General features: G+C 36.8%; 1 protein-coding gene across 8 annotated transcripts in view; it reads right to left on the bottom strand.

Moving 5' to 3' along the window:
* Positions 1 to 12,671, bottom strand: part of CFAP95 (cilia and flagella associated protein 95) — a 218,905-nt gene that overhangs the window by 176,196 nt on the left and 30,038 nt on the right. The gene's annotated exons all lie outside the window — the stretch shown is intronic.

The following is a 12,671-nucleotide window of genomic DNA, read 5'->3' as shown; positions in this document are numbered from 1 at the left end:
ATAGGATAAGAACAGAAGGGAACTTCCTCAACATGATAAAGGGAATATATGAAAAACCCACAGCTAACAGCATCCTCAGTAGGAAAGAACTGCAAACTTTCCCCCTAAGATCAGGAACAAGATAAGGATGTCCACTATCACCATTGTTATTTGACATTGTGTTGGAAGTTCTAGCTAGAGCAATTAGATAAGAAAAAGAAATACAAGGCATCAAAATTGGAAAGGAAGAAGTAAAACTCTCACTGTTTGCAGATGATATGATACTATATGTTGAAAACCCTGAAAAATCCACAGCAAAATGACTAGAGCTAATAAATGAATACAGCAAAGTGGCAGGTTACAAGATCAACACTCAAAAATCTGTAGTGTTTCTATAGAGCAGGAATGAGCAATCTGAAGGGGAAATCAAGAAAAAAATTCCATTTACAATTGCAACCAAAAGAATAAAATATTTAGGAATAAACTTAACTAAAGAGACAAAAGACCTATAAAGAAAACTACAAGAAATTGTCAAAAGAAATCACAGAAGACCTACATAAATGGAAGGGCATACTGTGTTCATGGATTTGAAGACTAAATATAGTTAAGATGTCAATTCTACCTAAATTGATTTACAGATTCAATACAATACCAATTAAAATCCCAAAAACTTACTTTTCAGAAATAGAAAACCAATAACCAAATCTATCTGGAGGGGCTGAGTGCCCTGAATAGCTAAAAATATCCTGAGAAAGAAAAATGAAGTTGGAGGCCTCACGCTACCTGACTTTAAGGCATATTATGAAGCATGGTCAAAGCAACATGGTACTGGCATAAAGATAAATATACTGACCAATGGAATTGAATAGAGTGTTCAGATATAGACCCTCTCATTTATGGGCCATTGATCTTTGATAAGGCAGTCAAGCCAACTCACCTGGGACAGAAAAGCCTCTTCAATAAATGGTGCCTAGAGAACTGGATATCCACATGCAAAAGAATGAAAGAGGATCCATATCTCATACCCTATACAAAAGTTAACTCAAAATGGATCAAAGACCTAAACATTAAATCTAAGACCATAAAACTTTTAGAAGAAAATGGGGGGAAATATCTTATAAATCTTATATAGGAGGTGGTTTCCTAGACCTTACATTCAAAGAACAAGCATTAAAGAAAGAAAGAAAGAAAGAAATGGGAACTCCTCAAAATTAAACACTTTTGCACATCAAAGAACTTAGTCAAGAAAGTAAAAAGACAGCCTACACAATGGGAGACAATATTTTGAAATGATGCATTAGATAAAGGTCTAGCTTCCAGCATATATAAAGAGATTGTTCAACTCAACAACAAAAAGACAGACAACTTAATTACAAAATGGTCAAAAGACTTGAACAGACTACTCTCAGAAGAGGAAATACAAATGGCCCAAAGGCACATGAAATGATGGTCAACTTCCTTGGCTATTAGGGAAATGCAAATCAAAACCACAATGAGATATCATCTCACACCCACCAGAATGGCCATTATCAATAAAACAGAAAATGACAAGTACAGTAGAGTTTGTGGAGAAAGAGGCACCTTATCCACTGTTGGTGGGAATGTCAAATGTTACAACTGTTGTGGAAGGCAGTGTGGCAGTTCCTCAGGAAGCTAAGCATAGAATTGCCATATGATCCAGCAATACCATTGCTAGGTGTCAACTCAGAGGACACGAGGGCAAGAACATAAACAGACATTTGCATACCAGTAGTGTTTATAACAGCATTATTTACAATTGTGAAGAGATGGAAACAGCCAAAATGTTCATCAACAGACAAGTGGCTAAGCAAGCTGTGGTATACACATATGATGGAATATTATGCAGCCGTTAAGACAGAATAAAGTCATGAAGCATGTAACAACATGGATGGACCTTAAGGACATTATTCTGAGTGAGATTAGCCAGAAACAAAAGGACAAATACTGTATGGTCTCACTGATATGAACTGACATTAGTGAATGAACTTGGAGAATTTCAGTTGGTAACAGAGACCATCAGAGATAGAAATATGGTAGATATTGGGTAATTGGAGCTGAAGGGATACAGATTGTGCAACAGGACTGATTGTAAAAATTCAGAAATGAATAGCACAACACTATCTAACTATAATACAATAATGTTAGAACATTGAATGAAGCTCAATGTGAGAATGATAGAGGGAAGAGGCCTGGGGGCACAAATGAAATCAGAAGGAAAGATAGACAATAAAGACTGAGATGGTATAATCTAGGAATGCCTAGAGTGTATAATGATAAGTGACTAAATGTGCAAATTTAAAAATGTTTCTGCATGAGGAAGAATAAAGGAATGTCAATAATGCAGGGTGTTGAACATAGATGGTAATTAACATTTTAAAACTTTAATGTATGTGTGAGACAAGCAAAAAAATGTTTATTTGGTACAAAATTTATATTTTGACTAGCGCATTTCCTAATATAACTCATGTGGACAGCTTAATCGAACACCATAGTACTTGGAACCTTGTGTAGGGCATGAGATTTTGTAGTTTGTCCAGAGTGATGCCCAGATAAATCTCAGAGTGATTTGAACAGTGAATAGAGAAGTATTTGCAGTCGGGGAATGGTGAGAAAGGGGGAAAATTCAACTTCCCCAAGTGGAGAATTCTTGATATTCTCACAGGCAGTGGGGACAGCCAAAGCAATAGGCCGAGCTTCTAATCTTGGGGTTTGTTTATATGAAACTTAATCTCGCAAAGAATAGGCTAAGCCTACTTAAAATTAGGCGTAAGAGTCACCCCCAAGAGAACCTCTTCTGTTGCTGAGATGTGGCCTCTCTCTCTCTCAGCCATCATAGCAAGCAAACTCACTGTCTTCCAGCCTCTCTATGCAGGACATGACTCCCAGGGGCGTGGACCTTCCTGGCAACGTGGGACAGAAATCCTAGAATGAGCTGGGACTGAGCATCAAGGGATTGAGAAAATCTTCTTGACCAAAAGGGGGAAGAGCAAAATGAGACAAAATCAAGTGTCAGTGGCTGAGAGATTCCAGGGTCCAGAGGTTATCCTGGAGGTTATTGTTACATATTAAATAGATATCACCTTGTTAGTCAAGATATAATGGAGAGGCTGAAGGGGACTGCCTGAAAACGTAGAGCTGTGCTCTAGTGACCATGTTTCTTGAAGATAATTGTATGATGATATGGCTGTCGCAGTGTGACTGTGTGGTTGTGAGAGCCTTGTGTCTGATGCTCCTTTTGTCTACCTTATCGATGGACAAGTAAAACATATGGATTAAAAATAAATAAATAATAGGGGCAACAAATGTTAAAATAAATTTAGTAGATTCAAATGCTGGTGATTGGTGAAGGGGAGGGGTAAGGGGTATGGTATGTATGAATTTTTTTCTGTCTTTTTTTTATTGCTTTTTCTGAATTGATGCAGATGTTCTAAGAAATGATCATGATGATGAATATACAACTATGCAATGATAGTGTTAGTTATTTATTATATAACAAGAATGGAATGATCATATGATAAGAATGTTTGTGTTTGTATGTGGCTATGTATCATAAATAAAAAAATAAATAAACTAAGTTACAGTTCATTGATGTTTCAATAATTTCATGTATTTCCTTTTGGCTGTTCTACAATATACTAGAAAGTAAGAAAATACATCTATATAAAGATTCAGTCATCCTCCCAGGGGTGTAAATCTTCCTGGTAATGTGAGACAGAATGAGCTGGGGCTCAACATCAAGGAATTGAGAAAACCTTCTCAACCAAAAGCAGGAACAGATAAATGAGACAAAATAAAATGTTAATGGCTGAGAGATTTCAAATAGAGTCGAGAGGTTATCCTGGAGGTTATTCTTACGCATTATACAGATATCCCCTTTTTAGTTTATGGTGTATTAGAGGGGCTAGAGGGAAGGGCCTGAAACTGTAGAGCTGTGTTCTAATAGCCACGTTTCTTGAAGATGATTGTATAAAGATACAGCTTTCACAATGTGAATGAGTGATTGTGAAAACCTTGTGTCTGATGCTCCTTTTATCTACTTATGGACAGATGAGTAAAAAATATGGATAAGAAATAAACAATAGGGGGAACAATGGTTAAAATAAATTGAGTAGATTGAAATTCTAGTGGTCAATGAAAGGGAGTGGTAAGGGGTATGGCATGTATGAGTTTTTTCTTTTTTCTTTCTTTTGCTGGAGAGATGTAAATGTTCAAAAAAATGATCATGGTGATGAATACACAACTATGTGATAATATTGTGAGCCACTGATTGTAGCCATGTCAAGAATGTTCATATGTCAAGAATGTATGTTTGTTGTTTATAATAAAAATATTTTTTTTTAAAAAAGCCATTCCGTTTCTGGTATATCACATTCCAGCTGCTAGCAAACTAGAACACATGGTATGTGAATATATAATAAATACCATTAAGAAAATACATAATTTAAAAATTATCAAAGGAGCTGGAGTTATAAACTAGAAGACAGGATTTAACAAAGGAGTATGACTCCTGAATCATTGTATTGATATTTCTTCTAGTCTCCAGTGTCTTGGAGCAGCCAAAAGGAAAAACCTAAAATTGTGGAACTATAACCCATCCAAACTCTGAAATCTGTTCTATAGCTAATTGTGTTATGCTTTGAAATTTATTCCATTTTTGCATATATGTTATTTTTCACAATTAGAGAAAAAAAGATCAAGGCTACTGGATTAGTTCAACAACTTTAGGTATTTTCATCTGGCTATTCCAAAAACACTAGAAACTAAAAAGAAACATCTTTTTGATGTTTGAATTGTCATAATTGTCATAATTGCTGAATCCTAATTTCTTAGTTACACCTCCTACCTCTCATTTGATTTTTCTCTCAATCTTTAGGGATATCTAGGCAATGGCCATTTTAATTTCTTCATGCTGGAAGGGGGTGTAAACCTTATAGTGTAGACATATGAACCTGGTTGATGTTCTTGTAGAGACTGGTACCACTGGGTTTCAGTGCTTATCTGGCATAGGAACAATCTGGAGACCCTAAGTTTCTCAAAAAAATAAGCTTACTAAGTAAAGCTTCTATAGAGTCTTAGACAGAGCCCAAGATATTCTTTAGGGTTTTCAGGAATACCGTTAGTTGGAGCTTGGCATACTGCAAAAATTTGGAAATCTAGATGAAGATTGCACAAAAGTAACCACCAGAATGACCTCTCGATTCTATGTGAAATCTCTCAGCCATTGAAACTTTATTTTGTTTCATTTTGTTTCCCCCTTTGGTCAAGAAGACATACTTAATCCCATAATGCCAGGGCCAGGTTCATCCTTAGGAGTCATGTCCCATGTTGTCAGGGAGAATTCTCCCCTAAAGTCCTGTCTCATGTAAGAGGGAAGGCAGTGAGTTTATTTGCAAAGTTTGGCTTAGAGAGAGAGATAGCCACATCGCTATAACAAAAGGAGTACGCTAGGGGTGACTCTAGCTTTGCCACTGCAGGAATAAGTTTCATATGGGCAAGCCTTAAGATCTAGGGTTTGGATTATTAAATTGGGAGTCCCTGAGGCTTGAGATAATATCAGGAAATTCTGGAGGACAGTGTGGCAGTTCTATAGGAGGGAAAGTATAGGATTGCCCTATAATTCTGCAACTCTGTTACTAGGTATATACATGGAAGAACTGAAAGCAGGGACACGAATGGATATTTGCATACCTGTGTTTTATTATTATGGCATTGTTCACAATTGCTAATGGATAGAGGTGGCCTAAGGGTACATCAACTGATGAGTGGAAGGGCGAACTGTGGTGTATACATACAATGGAATATTCTGTGAATGCAGAAAGGAATGAAGTCGTGAGGCATGCAACTAGGTGAACGAACCTCAAGAACATTATGTTGAGTGGTGGTGAAATTTAATAGTTCCACATTTTTCTCCAGTCTCTCAAGGGGATTTTGCAAATAATTTTTATTTTCTGCCCAAAATACTCTGGAATGTATTTGGTTACTACATTAACCTGCACATAATAGTAAGGTCTCATTTCCTGTTCTAGATTCCATGTAATTAGGTTATTTAAATAAACTGACCAGACAGGTTAAATCAGATAAGGTGTGAAAAAAATTTAAATTTTGGACAAAATTAACATCTCTTCCATGCTGTCACATAGAAGTTGAAGTTTTAAAATACAGACTACATCATCTTTTATACTGTATTCTGATTTACCTTAGTCCTAACCAGATCTGCTTTATTCATGTCTCTAATTGAAGTCTGATCTCTTCTTCAACTTAACAATTGCTGTATGGAGTAATGCTGACTTTTAGAGTTGCATAACGCTAAATCTGAGTCTCAGGTGTCACCCAGTGTGTTAGTTAGATTCAGTTGTCAAGTTGGCCAGGTGAGCATACCTAGTCTTGTTGCTGCGGACATAAGCCAAGGGTACGTGAACCTCATCTGTTGCTAATTACATCTGCAGTCAGCTAGGAGGCGTGTCTGCTGCAATGAGTGACGTTTGACTTAATCGGCTGGTGCTTAAATAAGAGATCGCAACATAGCACAGCCTAGCAGCTCAGCCCAGGCCCTTGGAGATGCAGAAAGAAGTCACCCCAGGGAAAGTTGTTGGAACCCAGGGGCCTGGAGAGAAGACCAGCAGAGACCATCTTGTGCCTTCCATGTAAGAAAGAACCTCAGTGAAAAGTTAGCTGCCTTTCCTCTGAAGAACCAACAAAATAAATCCCCTTTTATTAAAAGCCAATCCATCTCAGGTGTGTTGCATTCCAGCAGCTAGCAAACTAGAACACCCAGATACTTCAAGTTCAAGGAAACTACCAGGTTATACACAAAGAGTATAGCATCTCAGAATTTAGAAATATTAGTTAAAACTCAGGAATAACTCTTACAGTGACTGCTGTAAGAACTTACAATCTTGGAATCTTTACAATAAGCATTATTGAACATTCTGTACTCCTTATTCATCGATTGCCCAATCCCTTCCCACTTTCTATCTCTTGATAACCTATACTCTTGAATTCAATTCGCAGGGTTTGTTCATTATAGTTAGTTTATATTAGTAAAACCATACAATATTTGTCCTTTTGTTTCTGGCAAATTTCTCTCAACATAATGTCCTCAAGGTTCATTCATCTAGTTGCATGCCTAATTACTTCATTCCTTTCTGCAGCCACTGCAATATTCCATTGTATGTATACACCACAGTTCACCCTTCCACTTATCAGTTGATGTACCCTTAGGCCACCTCTGTCCATTAGCAAATACCATATAATAAACATAGGTATGCAAATATCCATTTGTGCCCATGCTTTCAGTTCTTCCATGTATATACCTAGTGATGGAGTTGCAAAATCATAGAGCAACCCTATACTTTGCATCCTGTAGAACCGCCAAACTGTCCTCCAGAGGGACTGCACCATTCTACTTCCCTACCAAAAATGAATAGATATATCTCTCTCTCCATATCTTCTCTAGCATTTATACCTTTCTTTTTATTTTTTATACAGTTTTATTCGCACACCATAAAATCTATACTGAGTGCACAATCAACGGCACTCAGTATAATTACATAGTTATGCATTCACCACCACAGTCTATATGAGAACATTTCCTTTTTTTCCACAAATAAGAATGTTCTAGCTTGCTAGCTGCTGGAGTGCAATATACCAGAAATGGAATGGCTTTTAAAAAGGGGGATTTAATAAGTTGCTAGTTTACAGTTCTAAGACTGAGAAAATGTCTCAATTAAAGCAAGTCTATTGAAATGTCCAATCTAAGGCATCCGGGGAAAGATACCTTGTTTCAAGAAGGCTGATGAAGTTCAGGGTTTCTCTCTTAAGTGGAAGGGCACATCGCGAACACAGTCAGAGTTTCTCTCTCATCTGGAAAGGCACATTGGTGAACGCGGTCAGGGTTCCTCTCTCATCTGGAAGGACACATGGTGAACACGGCATCATCTGCTAGCTTCTTCTCTCCTGGCTTCCAGTTTCATGAAGCTCCCTGGGAGACATTTTCCTTCTTCATCTCCAAAGGTCACTGGCTTGTGGACTCTCTGCGTCATGGTGCTGCAGCATCCTCTGCTCTCTCTGAATCTCCTTCATTCTCCAAAATGTTTCCTCTATTACAGTGTAGCGCAAAAACCAGGAACGAGGCTGCAGGCCTCCAGGAACATTTCGCAAAGTTAGAACAGGCTGAGACTAAGGATCCGTAGTTTCAGGAAGCAGGTTTTATTTGCTATGGCCATAGGGCTCAGGCAGTAACCTCTGCAAGTCTGAGCCCCGAACAAAAGACAACCTTAGCTTTTATAGACTCTTTGACATGTTAAAGACAAGGTAAACAATTGGCTGATTTAAGTTGAGAATGGCCCAGAGCTGAACCGTTGAGGGGCCCCCACCCCAGGAATGTCTTCTTTTGCCTACGTGCATTTTTACCAGTTCCTGAAAGCTAGGCGAGGGGGTTTCTATACCAGAAAATGTGCCTTATCTCACTTGCCTGCAAGGAGAGGGGGTTTGGGGATTTTCCACAGAGAGCACAGCTAAACCAGAAAGAGGGCAAGGCTGCTACAACAGGACTCCAGAAACTTATCAAGATCCACCCAAAATGCATGGAGACATGTCGTCACTTAATCCAGCTTAACAGCCACTCTTGATTAAATCACATTTCCAGGGAAATGATCTGATCACAGTTTCAAACATACAGTTTTGAATAGGGATTATTCTGCCTTTATGAAATGGGATTTAGATTAAAACATGGCTTTTCTAGGGGACATACACCTTTCAAACCAGCACAAAGAAGAAGAAAAGAAAAAAAAAAAAGGAGAAACAACAACAAAAATCCCATACCCCTCCCTTATATCCTCTTCTTATTGCCCTTATTACAATTAATGAAAGAATATTACAATGCTACTATTAACTACAGACATTAGTTTGCATTAATTGTATTTTTTCCATGTACTATCCCATTTTTTACACCTTGCCATGGTAACATTCATTTGTTCTCCCGCATGTAAAAACTTTCTTGTATCTGTACATTTAAACATGATCATTGTCTACCCTAGGTTTCAGTTTTTATCCTCTATCTTTCCTTGTAGTCATCCATGGCATAGCATTCCTCTTTCAACCATACTCACACTTGGCTTTGTTCGTTATATTTACAATACTTGGTATCAACACACAGTATTATGCTCTTCATTCTGAATCTTTACAATCTTATTAAACATTCTGTACTCCTTCAGCATCAAATGCCCACTCTCTACTCCCTTCTATCTTTATCTCCTGATATCCTGTTTTCTCAACTTTAACTCTCAGAGTTTGCTCATTATAGTTAGTTTATATTAGCGAAACCATACAGAAGTTGTCCTTTTGTTTCTGGTTAACAGTAATGTCCTCATTTATTCCATTTTATAGCTGAGTAATATTCCACTGTATTCATATACCACAGCTTGTTTATCTACTTGTCAGTTGATGGACATTTAGGCTGTCTCCATCTATTGGTAATTGTGAACTATACTGCTAGAAACATCAGTGTGCAAATGTCTGTTCATATCCCTGCTTTCAATTCTTCCAAGTATATGCCTAGTAATGGGATTGCTGGATCATATGGCCATTCTATATCTAGCTTCTAGAGGAAACAGCAAACTGCTTTCCAGAGCAGCTGCAGCATTCTACATTCACACCAACAGTGAATAAGTATACCTAGTTTCCCACATACTCTCTAGCACTTGTTGTTTTGTGTTGTTTTTGTTTTTTGCTTTTTGATAATGGCATTCTAGTAAGTGTGAGATGATATCTCATTGTGGTTTTGGTCAGAATTTCCCTAACAGCAAGTGAAGTTGAACATCTTTTCCTATGTTTTTGAGCCATTTGTATTTCCTCTTTGGAAAAGTATCTAGCCATGTCTTTTGCCCTTTTGTTTAATTGGGTCATTTGTCTTTTTGTTGTTGAGTTGTAGGATCTCTTTATATATTCTGGATAGTAAACCCTTACCAGATATGTGGTTTCCAAACATTGTGTCCCATTGAGTAGGCTACCTTTTTAATTTCCTGACAAATTCCTTTGACACGCAGAAGTATTTCATTTTGAAGAGGTTCCATTTATCTATTCTTTCATTGCCTGTGCTTTGGGTATAAGGTATAGGAAACCACCTTCTACCATAAGATCTTTAAGATACTTCCCTACATTTTCTTCTAAAAGTTTTATGGTCTTAGCTCTAATGTTTAGGTCTTTGACTAATTTTGACTTACTTTTTGTATAAGGTGTGAGATAGGGGTTCTCTTTCATTCTTTTGGATATGGATATCCAGATCGCCAAGCACCATTTGTTGAAGAGGCTGTTCTGTCCCAGTTGACAGAACAGTCCCAGTGACTTGGCCATTTTATCAAAAATCAGTTGTCTGAGGTGAGCAACGATGGCTCAGTGGCAGAATTCTCAACTGCCATGCCAGATTTGGGTTCGATTTCTGGAGCTTACCCATGCCGAAAGAAAAAAATGTCTATGAAAAATCAATTGTCTGTAGATGGGAGGGTCAATTTCTGAAATCTCAATTAAATTCCATTGGTCAGTATATTTTTATGCCAGTACCACACTGTTTTGACCATTGTAGCTTTGTAATATGCTTTAAAGTCAGGTAGTGTGAGACCTCCCACTTCATTTTTCTTTCTCAAGATATTTTTAGCTATTTAGAGCATCCTGACCTTCCAAATAAATTTGGTTATTGGTTTTTCTAGTTCTTCAAAATAAGTTGCTGGGATTCTGATTGGTATTGCATTGAGTCTATACATCAATTTGGGTAGAATTGATATTTTTATTATATTTAATCTTTCAATCCATGAACACAGATGGTATGTTCTACCATTTATTTAGGCCTTCCTTGATTTCTTTCAGCAACGTTTTGTAGTTTTCTGTATATAGGACTTATATGCCCTTGGTTAAATTTATTTCTAAATATTTGATTCTTCTGGTTACTATTGTAAATGTAGGTTTTTTCTTGATTTCCTATTCAGAGTGCTCATTACTAGTGTAAAGAAACACTACTGATTTTTGCGTGTTGATCTTGTATCCTGCCACCTTGCTGAACTCATTTATTAGCTCTAGTAGCTTTTTTGTTATAGATTTTTCAGGATTTTTAACATATAGGGTCATTTTTAATATAGCTCCCCTACAATAAATTTAACACGCAGTTCAATATATAAAAACTGAGTTATATGCAACCCAGCTTTTCAGAGATATCCTATTACATAAAGCAAGCCACCTCTGAATTTGTAAAGATGTTCTTTTACAAAGTATAATACTAGAAAGGTAATCTAACTTTTCTTGGCTACACAGGAAGCCATCCTTATATACACTGTTTCTTAACCCCACAGGACAAAAAGATATGCACAGATAATCAAAACCCTCCCAATGCAGTAATTTAGAATGAAGAACACAAATGCAATTCTGTGTTTGCATTCTTTATTAATATATATCGTTCCTTTTAAGACTTCCTTGTTTGATAGGATTATTACAGCCTGAAGAACAAGCTGCTGTTCCTGCATGCATGACTCTTCTTATGGCAAAATAAGCCATGTCAAGGGGTAAAATTAAGCCATCTGTGGTGATGTTGATTATCTTCTTTTAAACTGGTCCTTTTAATGACACATTATTAAAATACATAAATATGTTTTTTTCATGGGATACCTTCATCATAATCAAAACTTTGTGCAATGTGCACAAATCTGTGCACATAGTGATTGTTATTTTCTACTCTGATGGATTTGGTGACCATGCAACAGCTTCTCATTCAAAAGTAAAATGCAGTAGTAGTAAATAATAATATGATCAATTCTATAATTTTTTCCATAGCAAAGCTGAAAACATCATTATAGGCTTTTACAGAATTTTTCCTTCCAATTGGTTTCTGTTAAACTTGGAAATAAACAACAAAAGATCAAATTATTAATTCTTGGTCCATCATCAAAGTGATGAAGTTGTCATTGCTGGTAAAAATTTAAGGGATTTAATGCACATGACCATTTTATTAAGTATAATGGTTTGAAGTTATATGTACTGCAGAAAAACATTTTTAAAAATCTAATCCATTCCTGTGGGTATGTTTCCCATTGTAAGTAGGATCTTTTGATGAGGAAACTTCAGTTAACATGTGGCTCACGTTAATCAGGATGGATTTTAATCATATTACTGGAGTCCTTTATAAGTGGAATGAAATTGAGACAGAGAGAGAGAAAAAGCCACAGAAGGAGCAGCCAGAACTGAACATCAATAGAACCCAGACAAGAAGGGAGAGATCAGGAGATGCCACCATGTGCCTTGCCATGTGACCAAGGGTCACCAGCAGCCAGCCTGAAAATGCCATAGTCTTCAGGGAGAAAGCATCCACTTGATGATGCCTTGATTTCAACTTTCTTTTAGCCTCAAAACTGTAAGCAAATAATTTACCATTATTTAAGCTGAACCATTGCACTGGTGTTTGCTTGAGCAACTAAGGAAACTAAAACATAAGCAAAGGCATTTAAAGAGCAAAGTAATCCCACAACAAAAGGAATGAATTGAATGAATTAAAAGAAAATGAATACGTGAACAAATAAACAAGAATCAAATTTCCTAAATCTACTCTTTATTCTTGAGGAAATGTGTTTGGATATTTAAAATTATTTTCTTTGTTGGACATTTAAAAATTTTGTGGATTTTAATGT

Source organism: Tamandua tetradactyla, chromosome 2, assembly GCF_023851605.1.
Source record: "Tamandua tetradactyla isolate mTamTet1 chromosome 2, mTamTet1.pri, whole genome shotgun sequence".
NCBI classification, from domain to species: domain Eukaryota; kingdom Metazoa; phylum Chordata; class Mammalia; order Pilosa; family Myrmecophagidae; genus Tamandua; species Tamandua tetradactyla.
Note: the sequence above shows the minus strand (reverse complement) of the source record. Positions and strands in the feature narration are given on the sequence as shown.